We start from the raw sequence: 17,768 nt of genomic DNA, 5'->3' as shown, positions 1-17,768 counted from the left end.
CGACATTAGTGTCACAGGAAATTGCTCAATCAAAAAGTATTGTTAAAAATTGCACCTCTGTGGTATTTCTAATTTGGTTTACTGTATAAGAACACTCCAGTGCTGTGGTGTTCTGTTACATTCAGCGGCACTGCTGTCTTGAGTCAAAGACGTGTATTTTTTAAGAATAAATAGTGTAAATTGAGTCTAACGGTCAAGTAAAGCAGTCAGCAAGTCTTGCTGTCTCCGTGAGCAGAGTGGGAGAGCCAGGTCCACAACATGTGACAGAGACTAAAGGAGTAAAGGGTGTTAGATAGTTGGTTGTTTGCTGCATGAATTGGAGAGAACAGAAGGATGGTGAATTTCAGGGAGAATATACAGTATTCTCAGCCGAGAAAAAAATGGAAAAAAGTAATAAATCTAGGTCATATTCCAGATATGCTTGCCATCAAAAAATGTCTGCATGACTCCATTCTGGAATTTAGGGAGAGTTTGTGTTAAGCACTTATTGCTGCCTTAGGACTTGGACCTAGAATGCTCTGGTAGCTCACCATTGTGCTTGCTATTATAGTATAAGTTGTTGGGCTTTTTAAATTTTCTTACTTTTTTTTTTTATTTAGCTGCTACCCTTCCATGATAATTTTCTTTATCATCTGAACAGCCTGTTTTATTAAGTTCAAAATAGTTTCATGACATCTTGTGATTTTGTATATTTTTAGTAAACAGAAACAATATTGAAAGAAGCGTGCAATAAAATGGTAAAATGAATGCAGTAATGTACCTCGCCATTAGTAAATTCTATGTACTACCATGAAGCACTGCTGTTGAACAGTATAATATTTTATCTATAAATATAGACATACAGTTCAAGTTGTCCAAAACTAGCCAAGCAGAAATAAAATGTACTTTCATTTCTATGGCTGTGCTATACTGATGGTCCCTTGGAGTTTGTTTCCATTCTACAAGTCAGTAATTTCTTTCATATTATGATTCAAACTACTCTTTTTGTGCAGCAAATGTTCTGCTCTCTAATACTATCTTTACTAAAGCTTATCTAAACTGTAATCCAAACATTGTAGCAGAACAGATTCGTACCCCAGACATACAAAAGTGTGTTTCAGTATTGTCTTCAGTATCAGCTTAGAATATCATTAAGGTACTTCAGCCAGGTAACCGTATATTGGATGAGATTTTGATCCAATAGAGAATAAATGTAAAATATGTATGATGGAAAGAAACACTACATTAGTAGTCATGCTGTTGGGGAAGGATCAGAGCACTTCTTTATTTACTTATTACTAAGCCAATTTTTTGAAAGGTCTTCAAAGCACGCATCTCTGGGTAGTGTGATGAAGCTGAAAGATGTCTTTGTAGTTTATATAGCCTCGTTCACCTTCAGATGGGACAGATAACTGTTTTATGTTTTATACTTGTGGAGTTGGTTTATGACACCTAGTTAATGTAGGTTAAATTATTTCAAAGACAATGCCAGTCTCACCATCTGCAGAAGAACCAAACTTCCGTCATCTCAGTCCTAAAAGGCAAGTTGTCAAGAATATAAGCATCTCTCTGCACTGCAAGCAAAACTGTCACTGGAAGCAGAGAATGTCAAACCCCTGCTCAGTTTCTCCAGGGCTCTGCTGTCTTCCTTCTTTTAAAGAGCTTCTGTTCAAGATCTTCCTTGCTCTCCAGTGGTTCTACCAAAGTGTGCACACACTTGATCAAGCAGGATGCCAATGTTTAGTCTTCTAGCATCAAAGCACCGTGATTTTCATTTCAGTTATTGCTAAAAGAATGAATCACTCCAAATTTCCCATTAAAAGTATTTACATTGAGTTCCAACATGTTGCTCTGGAAGTCCAGTTTAACTAGCTGCTGCTAAAGATGCATTACCATTAAAGCTTGAAAATGTCTCCTTTTCCTTCCTATTCTTGCCTGCTTTGGAGGTTCTTTATCTATACATAGGAGTTATACATCTGTGCAGTGTTTGCTCCCATTTTCAAGCAAATTCAGGACTCCAGTATTTTCATGATTTCAGATATACATTACTTATGTATATCTGAGGTAAAGCTTTTTCAGCTCCTGTGTTCCTGCTGAACTGTAGTCAGTTTGTTCTTATTTTTTTACTGTGTTGTGACACCATAACAGAATATTAGATTATAGTGGTGTAATGTTATACATAATAACACGAAAGCATGTAAAATATGGAGCTTTACATAGCCAATATACTCATATCTTTAAACTCAAACTTGATTTCTTTTCAGAAGGCTGCTTCAATGATTAAAACATTTTAAGTTCTTCCTTAAGAAAATGCAAATAACTTTTTAAAAAGCAGACTTTTCAGAAGTTTCACACCTTTATGAGTCAAACATTGTGCACTCTGGAGCAGTGTATGAATAGATTAGATTCTTGCTAGAAACGATTTAGTAAGTTGGACTAGCAAGCACTGAATCAGACAGCATTTAAAAGTCTGAAGTCAGTATAGTGTTCCCTAAGTCAGTCCTTGAGTTTTTCTTCTTCTACCTTTTCTCTATTCCTACTTCAAATCTCCAGAACTACTAAAGCTCAGACATGTGGAATAATTTTAGTGAGACAGCGGATCTCAAGAGTGGAACTCGAGCAGAGCCTAAATGAATCCTGCAATTGGATAACAGTTTTTTGCCTTTCTCACAGAGTTTGCTCTCCTAATAAATCAATCTTTGAATTGTGGAAAAAGCATAGGCATAAAAATACATGTGTATGTGAAAAAGAAGACAATGACAATCTTATAGTAAGGGGTTTGTTTGAAAGCTGTCATTTCCAGGCTTAGATACCCAAAAGAGTCCCTATTACCTACCATAGATTCAAAATAGCTATTCTTAATCTTTCAAAGTTCTCTCAGAACTAGATTTATGTTGTATGGAGTCCTCTTGCAGACCCTACGAAAACAATCACTATATCTTCCTTCCTGTGTAGGTTTTATCCATTTACAGTCATTCTGTGACAGCTGTTATAGGTTCCCAGAGATTCATTCTTGAATTTCACTATATTTTTGCTTTGTTATCACTAACCACCTATACTACTTTTATTCCAAGGAGTGAAAAATTTGGATTACCTTCATATGGCCAGAAAAACCTGGCAGATCACTGTAAAGAATGTCCAGTGTGACACTCCCTTAAATACATGTATATATTTATGTACATATAATATACATATTTAACTGCATAACCAAATTTTAAAGCTGGGCAATCCTAGCCCCAATGATACATATTTACGATAAACAAACCTTACAAAAAGACAAGAGAGAAGGTGCTGGGAAAAAGACATACCCACAACAAAAACTGACCTTGTTTAACATTATTGTCTAAGAGAAGTATTGCATGAGCTTATGTGGTACATGAGCCCTCTGAAAAGATCCAAGGAACTCAAAAGCTGCAGGGGATGGCAAAACATTCCAAGTTGCAGGCAAGAGTAAAGCATGGCACAGCAGATGAAAGCAGGCTTGTCCACCTTTGAGGTAATTCAGAAGCATCTTGTCAGGTTAGAGAGGTGGGCAGACAAGAACCAACTGAAATTCAACAAAGGCAAGTGCAGGGTCGAGCACCTGGGGAGGAATAACTCCAGGCATCAGTACAGGTTGGGGGCTGACCTGCTGGAAAACAGCTCTGCATAGAAGGACCTGATAGACAACAAGCTGTCCATGAGCCAGCAGTGTGCCATTGTGGCCAAGAAGGCCAGTGGTATCCTGGGGTGCATTAGGAAGAGCATTGCCAGCAGGTCGAGGGAGGTGATCCTGTCCCTCTGCTTAGCCCTGCTGAGGCCACATTTGGAGTGCTGTGTCCCCTTATAGACAGACATGCCCATACATGCTCCAGACATGAGGCTCCTGGAGCAGGTCCAGTGGAGGGCAATAACAGCGATTAAGGGACTGGAGCATCTCTCTTATGAGGAAAGGCTGTTCAGCCTTGAGAAGAGACAACTGAGAGAGGATCTCTTTGATGTCTCTAAGTATCTGAAGGGAGGGTGTCAAGAGAATGGAGCCAGGCTTTGCTCAGTGGTGCCAAGCAATAAGACAAGAGGCAACGGGGAGAAACTGAGGTACAGAAGTTCCACCTGAATACAAGAACTTTTTTACCAAGCTCTGGAACAGGTTGCCCAGAGAGGTTGTGGAGTCTCCTCACTGGAGATATTCAAGAACTGTCTGGACACAACCCTGTGCCATGTGCTCTAGGATGATCCTGCTTGAGCAGGGAGATTGGAACAGACAACCCACTGTGGTCCCTTCCAACCTTACCCATTCTGTGATTCTGTGATTCAGGCTTTTACTTGTTCCTTGTGTGGGAATTGTGTGACACTTGGGAAAGAGCCCCTGTAATGGTTAAATGATTCAGAGAATAAAGCTAGCAGTTTGGGGTTGAGACAGCCAGGTTTTTTGGTTCAGTAAGTGAAGTGAGGAAAAAAAAAAAAGTAAGACAGGTACTGTCTCAAAACAGCTTTTTTTTTGCCCTTGGTGAAAAAAGGCAAAACCCCAAGAATAATTAACATTCTCTTAGAAAATGATTCTGATTGTTTTGAATAAACGTAACCAACTTTGAAAGGGAAAACTTTCTCATTTTTTTCCAATCTTATACCAAATTTTTTTGAGGTATTACATATTTATTGGCTATAAAGATATATCAAGCTTGACTTGAATTCACGAGGGCAAAATTTGAAACTCCTCTCAATTTTGTTCTGGAAATGCAGAATTATAAAGTTTCGATTGCTGCTTTTCAAGGCACGAAGAACATACCAGACGTCAGTCGAAGAAGCTGGAAGAAATTCAAGCATCTGGAAATGACTATTTAAAAACTACCTGTCTGGCCTGCCTACTGCTGTCATTGAAAATCCTCTGTTCCTTCAGTGAACTCCACTTGGATGGCTGTGTGCGCTTATGTTGAAATACCCATTAAAATCAAGGGAGAGTCTGCAGAGGCTCATGAGTTTGCAAGTGTAGAATTTACTGCTGCATTTTTATTGACTAAAATATCCTTCTAAAGTACATGTGGCTAAAAGATAGATCAATCTCTGAAAGCACCAAATGCAAAAGGTCTCAATTCATGCCTTCACCTTATTAAGTAAGGAATGTAATCCAGAAAGAAAGATATCAGAAAAAATAGTCACGATGGAAAGGTAAAATGTTGTGACATGCTTCCTTTAGTGTGAGTTAGCTCTTTTTAGAAATTCAGGTTTACTCTTAATTTCTGAGACAGCCTTTTTGTGCATTAAACAAGAAGAGATGCTAAATCTTTAGTTGATATGAGGATGACAATGATTGATGTCCCTTGATATGCACAAGATGATTGAAAGAGTGAATTTTAATGCTGTAAAAGTAACAAGAAGTGTTTACTCTTCTGACAGGTGAGATGATGTTTTCATTCAGCAGCAAAAAGAGGGTGACCTAATGCTTAGCATTAGGGAAAGCTATGCGTCTAACCTAGAGGTCTGTACAAAATGGTTGCCTGCAGCCTTAACTGTTAATTAGTTCCAATACTGGTTCAGCAATCACAGCCATGTTTCGTATGACCTCACTGGTGTGGCATCTGGGCAATTATCTTTGGGATAATGAGCCCCTTCATCCATAGCAGAACAACAACATGTCCACTTGGCTTGCAAAAAGATCAGAGCCAGTCTGCTGCTCATCAGGGTGCCTGCCATCCCCTTTGAATCACACCTGATTTCAAACCTAACCTTTCACATCCTACATTAATTGTTTTTTAGATTAAAAATTAATGAATCAATTTTAACAGCATTGGGCAGAGGTGTGTCCGTGTGTGTGGGGGGGTTTTGTTAATAAGCACAAAGTATCATCCATGAGATAATTTGGATCTTAAATGTTCCTGTCTGAATTTTGAAAAGAAAGAGGAACAGCATGATTACAAATTATTGTAATCTTTTTCGTCTGTGAGGAACTGCAATTAGCAGAAAGTATGGTCCTTCCTTAACAGTAGCGTCTTATTGAAAATAATATTTGCTAACTATTCACATAATGTACAAAAATTATAGAAACAACCACAAAAAGACTACCATTGTTTAATCTTTTTGTATTCCAAATCATGGTGTAGAGCAAAGCTTTTAAACCATTTGACCCTTTGCAGAGGTTTTTATCTTATTTCAGTTCATTCTTAAAGGGTTCTGTGAAGACTTGCTTGATTCCACTGAAATAATTAAACATGTCATGGCTAAATTTCTGTAAAACTCTTTCATGTTTATTGATGATCTATGAAGCTTTTCCCTTGCTTTGAAGAGTACTTATGAAGATACGTTGTAATTTCACAAGGTGTGGCAATAAGAGCAAGAACATGACATGAATTGCTAATGATTTAGATTGCTTTGTGTCAACAAAGCATAAAGAGGAAATACTAATAAAAGCTTGAATTCTGTCTCCATCCCCTAGGTTATCCAGACTTCGTAGTTATACCTTTTCTCCCTCGCTTGCACATTACAGTTAAGCTTCTCCTGCAGACTTTGGTTAAGCTGAAGGAGAGCTGTGATTTCATTTTCCTCATGATCTGACGCAAAAGTGCGTCTTCCAGCTAGGAGTAGTTATTGGGTTTCCTTGAAATGGCAGCTTGAAAGTTACTCAGTGCCTAATATAAAGCAGAAACATCAAAATTTGATCTGTTGTTCTCTTTATTTTTTATATGAGCTAACACTTATAAATCATCATGTTGTCAGACCTACAGAACATCTTTGATGGCTCTGAAAATATCTTCCTTGTTTTTATTCACATAGCTGTCTCAAATTTGCTTTTATTTTATTCAGCTGTAACTCTCTAATTATGGTTTTCCATGTCTTTGAACTGTTAGTTTCATAACTCTAGTTTTTATTTCCTTTGGATCAAAATACTCAAATACTAGTAACTAATTTACATTGTAACCTACAGACTTCTCATTATCACATTGGGAAGGTGAGAGACAAAAAGAGATTAACATATATGGGATATTTGCTTAAGAAAGTCAGAAGGAGATTTTTATGTTTTTATATATAAACTATTTAAAATTCTAAGTTGCCCTGATCATCCCTCTGGATGGCTTTAAGATTACTTGGAATTTCAGCTAGTCAACCTTCATAAATGCAATAAGTTGAAAAATCTGCTATAGAGTTTAAATTACACAGATAATTTAAAGGCAAGGTATGTAACCTCAAAAATTACCTATATTAGAGTCATTCCACAACGCAACTTTCTGACTTGTTTGCATGGCATGTTGTGAGGGATGACAGCAATGTTTTGGGAAAGGCATATGTCACACTCGGCTCTCTATACCTCGTCAGCTCTCACTGATGCTATCTAAAAGCTTTCTCTCAGAATATGTTGCCTTTTATTTTGGATACCTGGTGAATGCAGCTTCTGTTGCTGTGCTTAAATAGCCATTTCCCTATGTTAACTATCATCAGTGCTGTTCCTCTATTCCTGTGTTCAGTTTGCCCTTTTAAGTGCTGCCACTGCTTTGATGAGAGAAAAAGGTCTACTGTTACTTACAAACACTCTTCCTTTTTGGTGGATAGGCAATTTAGTATACAGGCTCTTTTGCCTTATGAATCTTTATGAGACATCACAAATGTGCAGAGTACAAATACAGAGCACAGTTCAATCAGCAAAGGTTAATAAAGACAGCCTATTAGTATCCTGCTGGGTTTGTTGCTGAATGCATTGTAGTAATGCTTGAAGGCTTTGCTCTCAAGGGACCCCCAGTACAGTAAGGCAGGGAATGCACCATATGTGGACAGAGAAATAGAGAATACTTGTAAGTTCATTGACAAGGCTAAAAAAAGGGTACTAATTAGATGACTGAATAAAAAATAAAATTTAAACAGCATGCAAGGACCATTCACGAGAATTCCTGTCTCTTACTTTGCTAAGGTGAATATAGAAATAGGAACCTTCTTAAGCACATGGTACAGGCAGAAGTACCTTCTGTGTTTATCAGGGGCAAGTGCTCTTCTTTGTGGCCGGGCCAAAGTCAAGAGTTTGAGTGTTGGTCAACTAGTTCGAAGGTCATTAAGACCCAGGCTCTAGCTGCTCTGTTACCAGTCTAGTAAGAGACGCTAGAGAACACAGCATGCAAGCTGAAGTTACTCAGAGTATTCTAGCCATTGCTGATGGGGAAAACCTGCTTTAGATTCTAGAGGCTGTTTTGGTACTGAAGGTATTTCTGAGGGGTGAGCTAAAGAATATGTCACTTGCTTGATAGCAAATGACATCTGCATGCCAGGGACAGGTCTGTCATGGCTCTTTTTGGAGCTGACTGGCAACCAGTGCTATTTTAAACAAGTCTTTTGCTTCTCTGAGTGTTGAGATAGGCAGGGCTATAACATTGCCAACTCAGGACCTCCAAACTCGTAATTCAAACACCAAAATTATGAAGTGCAACTATTAAGTTTGTTACATTTGCATTGTTATTGAAACTTGAAGAGTTCTATTTTGGAGGTCTCTCTGTGTTTTGACAAGAAAGGCTTGAAACACACTGCTGAAAACCCCAAGGAAAATCAAGTCCTTCAGCAGCTGATTCACTTCAGCTGGAGAGCAATAAACCCACCAAATATGGCATTGCTTGTTGACTCTGAAGATACCATATCTTTCTGCAGGAGAGAGGTATTTGAGAGAAATCTTTTTTATTATGGTGCCAGTATTCTGGAGTCTGCAGATATCCTTCTCATGTTAGAGTAATCTCCTGCCAAAATTTGTAAAATGGACAGTTTGTGCCACGTGGCTTAAATGTGGGGCATTATCAAATGCTGTTGCAGAATGACTGATTGGAAAAGTGATAGCAGAGCTAAAAGGAACAGTTTGAGAAATGTGTTTAATGTAGCAAGAAATCCTATAATTTGCAATATCTCTTTTTATGATATAGCATGCCAACAATGATTTTAAATGCTTGTGGCTATGCATGCTTTAATAAGAGATTAGTGTTCCTCTCTTGTTCTATATTCCAGTTATATGAGGATGTGCTTAAAGCATGTTAAAAACAACATAAGCCTTTCCTGTGAACGACTTTAAGCATAAAGAGTTCTGACATTTGAAAGGTAACAAATACATTTATAAAGAAACTACTCAAGTCAATGGTTTGTGAAGGATGTTATCATAAGTTAATGCCATCTGGAAAACAACAATTAGATGAAGATGGAGAAAATAAAAGTTGGTATTGCGTAACTTTATTAGATGTTATCTGTCCATGACTAGAAGTTCAAGCTTTATCCTGAGTTTACTGAGAAGTCACCTTTATTTGAATTTCAAGAAAGTGAACATTTACTGAATATTGTAAAATTCAGTAAATAATTTTTTTACTTAAGAGGTCACATGTAACTTCATGAGCTTAGCAGGCTTGAAAGTTGCTCTCACTTGAGGCAGGTTGCAGCTATGTGTGGAACAACAAATGCAATGATGACTTAGTTTTTCAGATTAGTTCCTTCTGTATCCTCTTCTTTGATCCTCAGTGTCAAAGAAGGTTGAATGGCTTTTCACCACTCCTTTACCCTCCAGTGGATATCTGTAGTTCTTTAGTTTTTATGGCATATCAACCTGTAGAAATTTAAGAACTCACCTTTCCCTACCTTGTCTACTGAATACTACTGTCCAGCTGAAGCTCTCCAAACCACAGGAGTTTTTTGTTTATGTGGAGTGCTGATACTTGCTGAATATTTTGATAGTTAAGTCTGATGCCATTTACAGTATAGTCAAGAGCCAGCAGAAGACCACTAGGTTTTACATGTAATTTACTTGTTTGCAGAGACCAGACAGGCTTGTGGCTGTGTAACACACTGCTGAATGTTTCTTGTATACCTTCATATTTTCTAGTTCAAAATTTCAAATTAATACTTGAAAAAACTACTATAACTTGCCCGCATGGTTGCTAGAAATTTAACAGGTGTAATACAAAATAAAGCATGCAAAAGCATGAGTTTATGACACCTATAGGAACCATAAGTTTGCATTTCCTGACTTTTGAGTGTTAAAGAGGGGGATAAATTCCTAGTTGTACTAGCATTAATATAGTTTAGTGCATCAAATAACTTTCCTGGCCCTCACCCATTTTTCTTCCAGACCCAACCACCAATTTCACTGTTTTTTGGGGGAAAATAAACAAAACTCAGTATATATTTAGGATCAGTTGATTCTTGCTCTACCCAAGTTAACAAATCAAGGTCATACTTTGGATAAAATAACCCTCAGTATTTTAGCTTGCACAGCAGGAATAAAAGAGAAGGTGAGAGCATTATTCAGCTGTGGGTGCTTGTTAAATAGTGGGGAATGCAGAAACTTCTAAATAAAACAAATCATGCTTGCAGGTATAAAACTTGAAAAAAATGAGTTTAACTAAAGCACTACTGCTTCTGTTTGGAAGGGGTGGAAGGGATTTTACAGTGCTATAATAGCAACTGAAAGATTAATGGAGACCTGAAAATAAGTCATTGTTTCAAACTTAGGTATGGTTTCATCTCTGTGAATATATTAATGGCAATTCTGAAAAGTAATTGTGTCAGCAGTAAGAAAGCTGTGTTATTCTCAAAGGCATAACTGAAATGTATTAAAAAGTAAAACATCTGATAAGATGATGGTGGGCCTAGACTAGAATACTGCTTCTGGGAGAGTCTGGAGTTTTGATCTTGATAATGATGAACTTTTTCTTGTTTACTCCCTTGAGTTAAAATGAAAAAAATGCTTGAAACCATGGTAGTGGAGAACAGTATCTTGGGTCTTCATGAAGCCTTTAACTGTCTCTAAACCATTGACATAATGATATAAAAGAGAGACTTAAAAAATGTCTGACCAATTTCCTTTCTGAAATACTGGCAGAGATGGCTGTAGAAATCCCCATTTATATTATCATCCTGGAAATATACCAAAAGAGTAAAAAAGTATTCAGCCTTCTTAATAATTCTAAGGACATTCAAATTTCTGATTGATTTTGTTGTTGTTGTACATCATGCTACCAATTTCAAGGAAGAAAGATTATATTTTGTTTTGCCCTGTAAATATTTATATTTGGCCATCTTGATGGTGTCATAGTGGTTAGAGGCAAAAATTTTAGCCTGAAGTCCGAAATTATGTCCCCAGTTCAGAAAATTTTTTAATATGGAGAGAGAATTGTAGCTAAAGAAAGATAGTGCACTGCAGAGTACTCTATGGTAGTATTTTTTATGTTGAAGAACAGATTCAGTAAGCCTGGTAACCATTTATTCTGTTAAGTCTATTTAATTTTATTGCAGCTTCCTAATTTTGCTGCTTCTAGCTCTTGTGCTTAGTGGACTGGTGCAGAATTGACAAAATGCCCATCATTCTGGAAGCTGATAATCACATTTGTTGGAATCCACGATCAGACAGCACAGACACGCAATTACAAAAGAGATAATACCTTCATTCTATGTACTTTCATTTTATTATGAAGTTACTGGTGCTACTCCAGTGGTTTACATTAAGCTCCATTTTTCACTTTAATTTTATTAGTTTTGTGCAACTAAAGCAGCATATTTTACCTAGGTTCATAGCACTCCTTCTGTGTAGATTCAATGTGTTTCATAGAATCATATTATGTTTTGGGTTGGAAGGGATCTTAACAATTATAGCAGGGACACCTTCTACTAGCCCAGTTTGTTCAACACCCCATCCAGCTTGGCCTTGAACAATTCCAGGCATGGGGCATCACAGCTTCTCTGGGCAACCTGTTCCAGTGTCTCACCATCCTCACCATAAAAGAATTTCTTCCTAATATCTAATCTAAAGATACTCTCTGCCAGTGTAAAGTCATTCCCCTTTGTCCTATCATGACAGCATGTAAACAGCATTCCTCTTCAGATTTCTTGTAGGCCCCCTTCATGTACTGAAAGGCCTCAAAAAGTCATCCCAGAGCCTCCTCTTCTCCAGTTTAATTAAAGTTCAACTTTTAGCTGTACTTCAACTTTAGAATTTTGGGAACCTCTGTAACTAGTCCTGTTTTCTTTGTTGCATTACACTTCAGATTTTTCTATTGTTTCATACAGTTTTGCTGATGAAAAACTGAATGCACAGGTGTCAGCCTTGTTTCTTAAAAAATGAGTCTTATGTGCTGTGTGCTGTGCAGCTGTTATTATTATTATTATAAACAACTAATATTTTTGAACTCATTGCCTGGCTTCAGCCATATTGACAGAGGCTAGAGATCTCAAAGGTGTGAAAGGTCTAAAGTGTGGTGTAAATTGGTGGCTGGACAGAAGAGAGGGATCCTGTAGAAGAGGAGGCTCAGGGGAGACCTCATCACTCTCTACAACTCCCTGAAAGGAGGTTGTAGCCAGGTGGAGGTCGATCTTTTCTCTCAGGCAACCAGCAGTAGGACAAGAGGGCACGATCTTAAGCTCTGCCAGGGGAGATTTAGGTTGGATATTAGGAAAATATTTTTTACAGAGAGGGTGATCAGACATTGGAATGGGCCGCACAGGGAGGTGCTGGATTCACTGTCCCTGGAGGTTTTTAAGCTGAGACTGGATGTGGCACTTAGTGCCATGGTCTAGTAACCACGGCAGTGTTGGATCAAGGGTTGGACTTGATGATCTTGGAGGTTTTTTCCAGCCCAGCTGATTCTATGATTCTGTGATCCAAATCAGTGTCAACTACATGGTGTCAGTGGTGCCAGACAGCTGAGATGCAGCAGCCAGCTGGCAGGCTGTATGGCTGGATCAGTCAGGGCAGGCCATGCTTTGAACTGGCCTGTGTAAGAAGGATATGAGGAGAAGGAGTAAGAGAAGTGGTTAGAATGTGACGCTGCATACAGATCCATACAGAACTGGGTGCCGGTTAAACAGCCTGTTATGGATATTATGTGGTAGTGTAGGTGAAAGATGAAGGATTGCTATGCATACATCTGTAATTACTTTGCTTTTATTAGGTCAGTAACTGCAGTTATTTTCAAATAAACCCAGGGTAACAGCAAAGGTAGTTTAATCAGACATCACCTTGAGTGATTCTGTTGATAGAAATGGGTGAGGGGGAGACTGAACCAGACTTGGTCTTACTAGCAGGTTACTTCCTCTATAAAGACCCCCTTATGGCTGCATGATGGATTCATATGTTAGTGAAAGTATTGCTTTAGGAAAATCAAATTTGTAATAGGATTTATGTCACCAGCTGTCTTCACTGAAGGGTTTAAGCAAGTGCGTCACTTGCTGTTCCTTTTATCGAAATGTTGCTGTATCTTCCTCTTTGTCTGTCTTTGTAAGTTTTTTCTTTCCATCTAGGAAAACTGATGATTTTTCAAAGGCCAGGTTTTTGTGATATTATTAATGTTACATCTTGTAACTCTTTATGATAAGAAATAACAGAAATAACATTTGTTATTTGATATAACATTGTTGTGAATTCCAAATATGCTTTGTATGAAAAAATGTTAGCTACTCTAATTTTAAGTTAATGGAGCTGTAAAACTGTGTAGCTGCTAAGATCATCTATGATTGTTGACAAAGTTTATTATACTCTATATTTGATAGTACAATATGCTGTTATATTTTCCCTTCATGCATATGCCTGTGCCTGCATCGTATGTCAAATAACGTATCGTAGAATATTGAACAACCTGAGAAACTTTGGGGGTGAAGCTTGGTAGTAGCAATTTTGAATTACACTGCATGAAGTTATCTACATAATTCTTAAGTGTGCTAAAATACTGTCACATGCTGAATTTGTACAGGGATTAAATAACTGGAGAGCTTATGTACTAGTGGGTAGTTTTGTACTCCAGTAGAAACGTTAGGGATATGGTGCCTTGTAATGTATAAACTGTTCAGATGGCTAAACAGTGACTTTCCTTCTATTGGCATGGACTTGGCTAATTCCTGGGATAGCTGCAGTTATGAAGGGGTTGATACACTGCACTGTATCAACCCAGCTTGGTTGGCAGCTACCTTATGTCCTCTTCCACTTTGACAAGAATCGTAATGTGCAATCTTGCAGTATAGTCAAGTTGCACAGTACCCAGGTTGTTCTGTGTCCTACTAATGGGATTTTCACCTTGCTAAACTGGGGAAATAGTTGTGGCAATAGTATCTGGCCATAAGTTTCTGGAATTGTAAATACCCTGGGGCAAAAAAGAAAAGGAATCCCATGCTATTGCTAGTATATTTTTTGCAGTTTGGGACTACTCACCAGTACATTTTCATATTTTTGTAGGGTGCAGATGGTGCTATACAGCCATATGGTCCATTCCTGACAATGGATTTTTAATGCTGTTTGCTTGCCAACAGAAACAGGAAATGGAAATATCTGCAGAGTCAATGTTTGAAGAAATGGTGTTTCCTGTGCACTATGGTTCCTGTGGAAGCAGAAGAGAACGTATGCCAGCATGTGTGCATCCTCAGTAAGTAGGCATATTCATGCTGTGTATTTCATTGCTGAAGAATTTGAGTCAACCAAGGTAGTTGATTTGCTTACTTGTGTCTTATTCTGAGTCTGTGAGAAGAGATAAGAATTTTGCATATATGCAAGAGTTTTAGTGGATAAGAATTTTGTAAAAAATAAGATATGGTCTCCACTGCAATGAGAACCTCAAGGGACATTTATGTAGACCTTTACTGGTCTACAAGACTACTCCTTTTTACACTGGAGTAGTGGTTTGACTCAGCTGCCTAAGGAGGTTTTGATTAAAACTTAACATTAAAATGAAATCAATCAGGGTTCTGACTATTGTGACATTCATGAAACACCGTTTTGAACTGAGAAATTCTTACTTTATACCTTGCTATGTGACTTCAAATTTATGTCCTTCTTGGGATTTATGAACTTAAATGACATTAAAAATTGTGATTTTTTTTTTTGGTAGTCAAAGGTGATAGTAATATTTTTCTCTACAGATTTCCTTGCCCTGGGTCCAAATTCTGTTATTCTGTAAGCAAATATATTTCTCTGTAGATAGTAAGGTTAAGGAGAGAGTCACTAGGAAGCAGGTAGTACTTCCCTGAGGCACCTAACACCTGCTAATAATTTGATTATACCAAAGAAAGCTGAGCTTGATTATAGTCTTAGAGAAATGTAATCCAGTTATTCAGAAGTGTTTACTTCTTGTAAGATTTTTAGGTTAATGGACTTTTAAAACCACTTATAAAAGCCTATCGCAGGTTTAATATTTTTTGGTAGTCACAGGAATTTAAAGAAAAAAATGAAAAGACGTTTAAAAGCTGCTTTCAATTGCACATATAGACTTTAAATTATTTTATTTAATTTTCTTCTGCTTTAAGTTAGGCTCATTTAGAGGGCATTATTGCAATACACATCGTAATACCATCTCATAAACACTGATCTTTCAACTCAGCCAAAATCTTCCCCTTTCCACCTCCAACAATTACTAGAGACATTTATGCAAAAGTTGTGGTTGCCTAATGTGTGTATTTTGAGCTAGGTGAGTATGGTGGGTTAACCCTGGCTGGGTGCCAGGCACTCATGAAAGTCACTCTATCACTTTCCTCCGCAAGTAGACAGAGGAGAGAAAACATAAGCAAAGGTTCATGAGTTGAGATAAGGACTGGAAGAGATCACTCACCAAATAGTGTCACGGGTAAAAGAGACTGAGCTTAGGGTTATGAATTGAATTTATTACTAACAAAATCAGAGCAGGATAATGATAAGTAAAATAAATTTTAAAAACACCTTTCCCCCACCCTTCCCATATTCCCAAGCTCTGCTTCCTCCCCCTAAGAGGCACAGGGTGATGAGGAATGGGAGTTATGGTCCGTTTATCACATGTTCCTGCTGCTGCTCAGGGAGAAGAGTGTTTCCCCTGCTCCAGTGTGGGGTCCCTCCCATAGGAGACAGTCTTCCATGAACTTCTCTAATGTGAGTCCATTCAATGGGCAACAGCTCTCCACAAACAGCTGCAATGTGGGTCACTTTTCCACGAGGTGCAGTCCATCAGGCTCAGCCTGCTCCAATGTGGGTCTCTCACAGGGTCATAAGTCCTACCAGGAAACCTGTTCCAGCATGGGTTCCTCTCTCCATGGGTCTGCAGGTCCCTGCCAGGAGCCTGTTCCAGCACAGATTTCCCACAAATTCACAGCCCTCTTTTGGACATCCACCTGCTCCAGTGTGGGTCTCCACCAAGGGCTGCAGAGGCACGGCTGTCTCACCATGGTCTGCACCATGGGCTGCAGGGGAACCCCAGCTCCAGCACCTGGAGCACTTCCTTCCCCTCCCTCTCCACTGACCTTGGTGTCTGCAGAGTTGTTCCGCTCACATATTCTCACTCCGTTCTTCTCTGGCCACAATTACATCTGAACAATAACTTTTTTTTCCTTCTTTATTATGTTATCACAGAGGAATTACCACCATTCCTGATTGGCTCGGCCTTGGCCAGCGACAGGAGCTTGGCCTTGGAGCAGCCTGGCATTTGGCTCTGCAGGACATGGAGGAAGCTTCTGGGAGCTCCTCACAGAAGCCCAGTAGCTCCCCTGCTACCAAAACCTGGCCATGCAAAGCCAACACAGTGAGTGCCTACAGCTGCAAAACGATTTGAGAGAAAAATCTGCATTTAAATAAACTCACTATTGAAATAGGTGAGAAGTAATAAACTAGAATTTCCACAATGAAAATATGTATAGGAATTTAATACAGATATGAGAAACAGATAATGTCATAATATTATCGTCCATTTATCTATAACAAGGTTTTGCCTGTATTTCTGATATTACTTATCACTTTAGACTCAGTGTTTTGAGAATAGCTGCAGCACAAGTATTCAATTAAAATTAATTTTGTGATACGGAATACTTATTTCCTTTAAAAAAGAGCTACCTGGATTTTCATGTAGTGTGCTTTTTAGTTTACAAAGTAATCTCTGAATTCTCCATTTTTAGAAAAGGTTTGAATTTTAATTAAGGTGAATGCCAGCAGTGAGGTGAGTGTTCTAAGAATCATAGAATCATTTAGGTTGGAAAAGATCCTTTAATGTCATTGAGTCCAACTGTTAACCTAGCACTGAATTTCACACAACCATGGGGTCTGGATTAATTGACAATGAAGTGAAAATTATATTTGTTCTGAACCTAGGAGTCAGAATCACAGTAAGTGCTCTTTGACAATTGTAGAGATGGCCTATAACTCAAATCTAATTGCTTGCAGGCATTGTTTAATTACTGAAAGCAGCATTTGTGAAGTAATAGAAAAGACTTGCAAATGCGGAGGGAATTTGGCTGGTAGTTATTCCAAGGGAATAAAAAAGAATAGATTTGGAGAAATCTGAATTTTTCATTTTAGTATTTTTAAAGTCAGGGTTCTTCCTTTTTCATTGATATGCAACTGTTCAGAAAACGCGGAAAGTTATGGTAAAAATAGAGTTGTGGAATAATCTTTTCTCTCAACTCTTCCCCTTTAATAAATTATCAGAATGCAGCAATCTTCTAAAGATGAAGAAAATTACAAAACATGTTTGTTATTCAATTCACATTGCTAAGAAAAAATGAATACAATAAATTCATTACCCATCTGGTTCTAATGCAATCACTGTTATACCATGTTCTGCTTAAATCTGTTGTTAATATTCATTGTATATTTGCACCCTCGTGACCAATTTCAGTCATCACATTAGTAGGCAGCAACATTCTGTGGAAAGAGAGTGAAAGGGAGATGAAAGATGAGTATAACTTGGGGTGATTAAAATGATGGAGGTCTCAGAGCATGCTGTCTCATTTTCCTGCTGTTGGTTTGTTGGAACACAGCTGTCTTTCCTTGTTGCTGGTGATAATATTTCTTTCTGATGAAGTGAGCATGTTTTTAAAATGTAAAAGAATGTGCTTGAAAAATTCAAAGCACTGGG

Source organism: Neopelma chrysocephalum, unplaced genomic scaffold (assembly GCF_003984885.1).
Source record: "Neopelma chrysocephalum unplaced genomic scaffold, ASM398488v2 Primary Assembly neopelma1_42, whole genome shotgun sequence".
In the NCBI taxonomy this organism is placed as follows: domain Eukaryota; kingdom Metazoa; phylum Chordata; class Aves; order Passeriformes; family Pipridae; genus Neopelma; species Neopelma chrysocephalum.
This window is presented reverse-complemented; position numbering follows the sequence as displayed.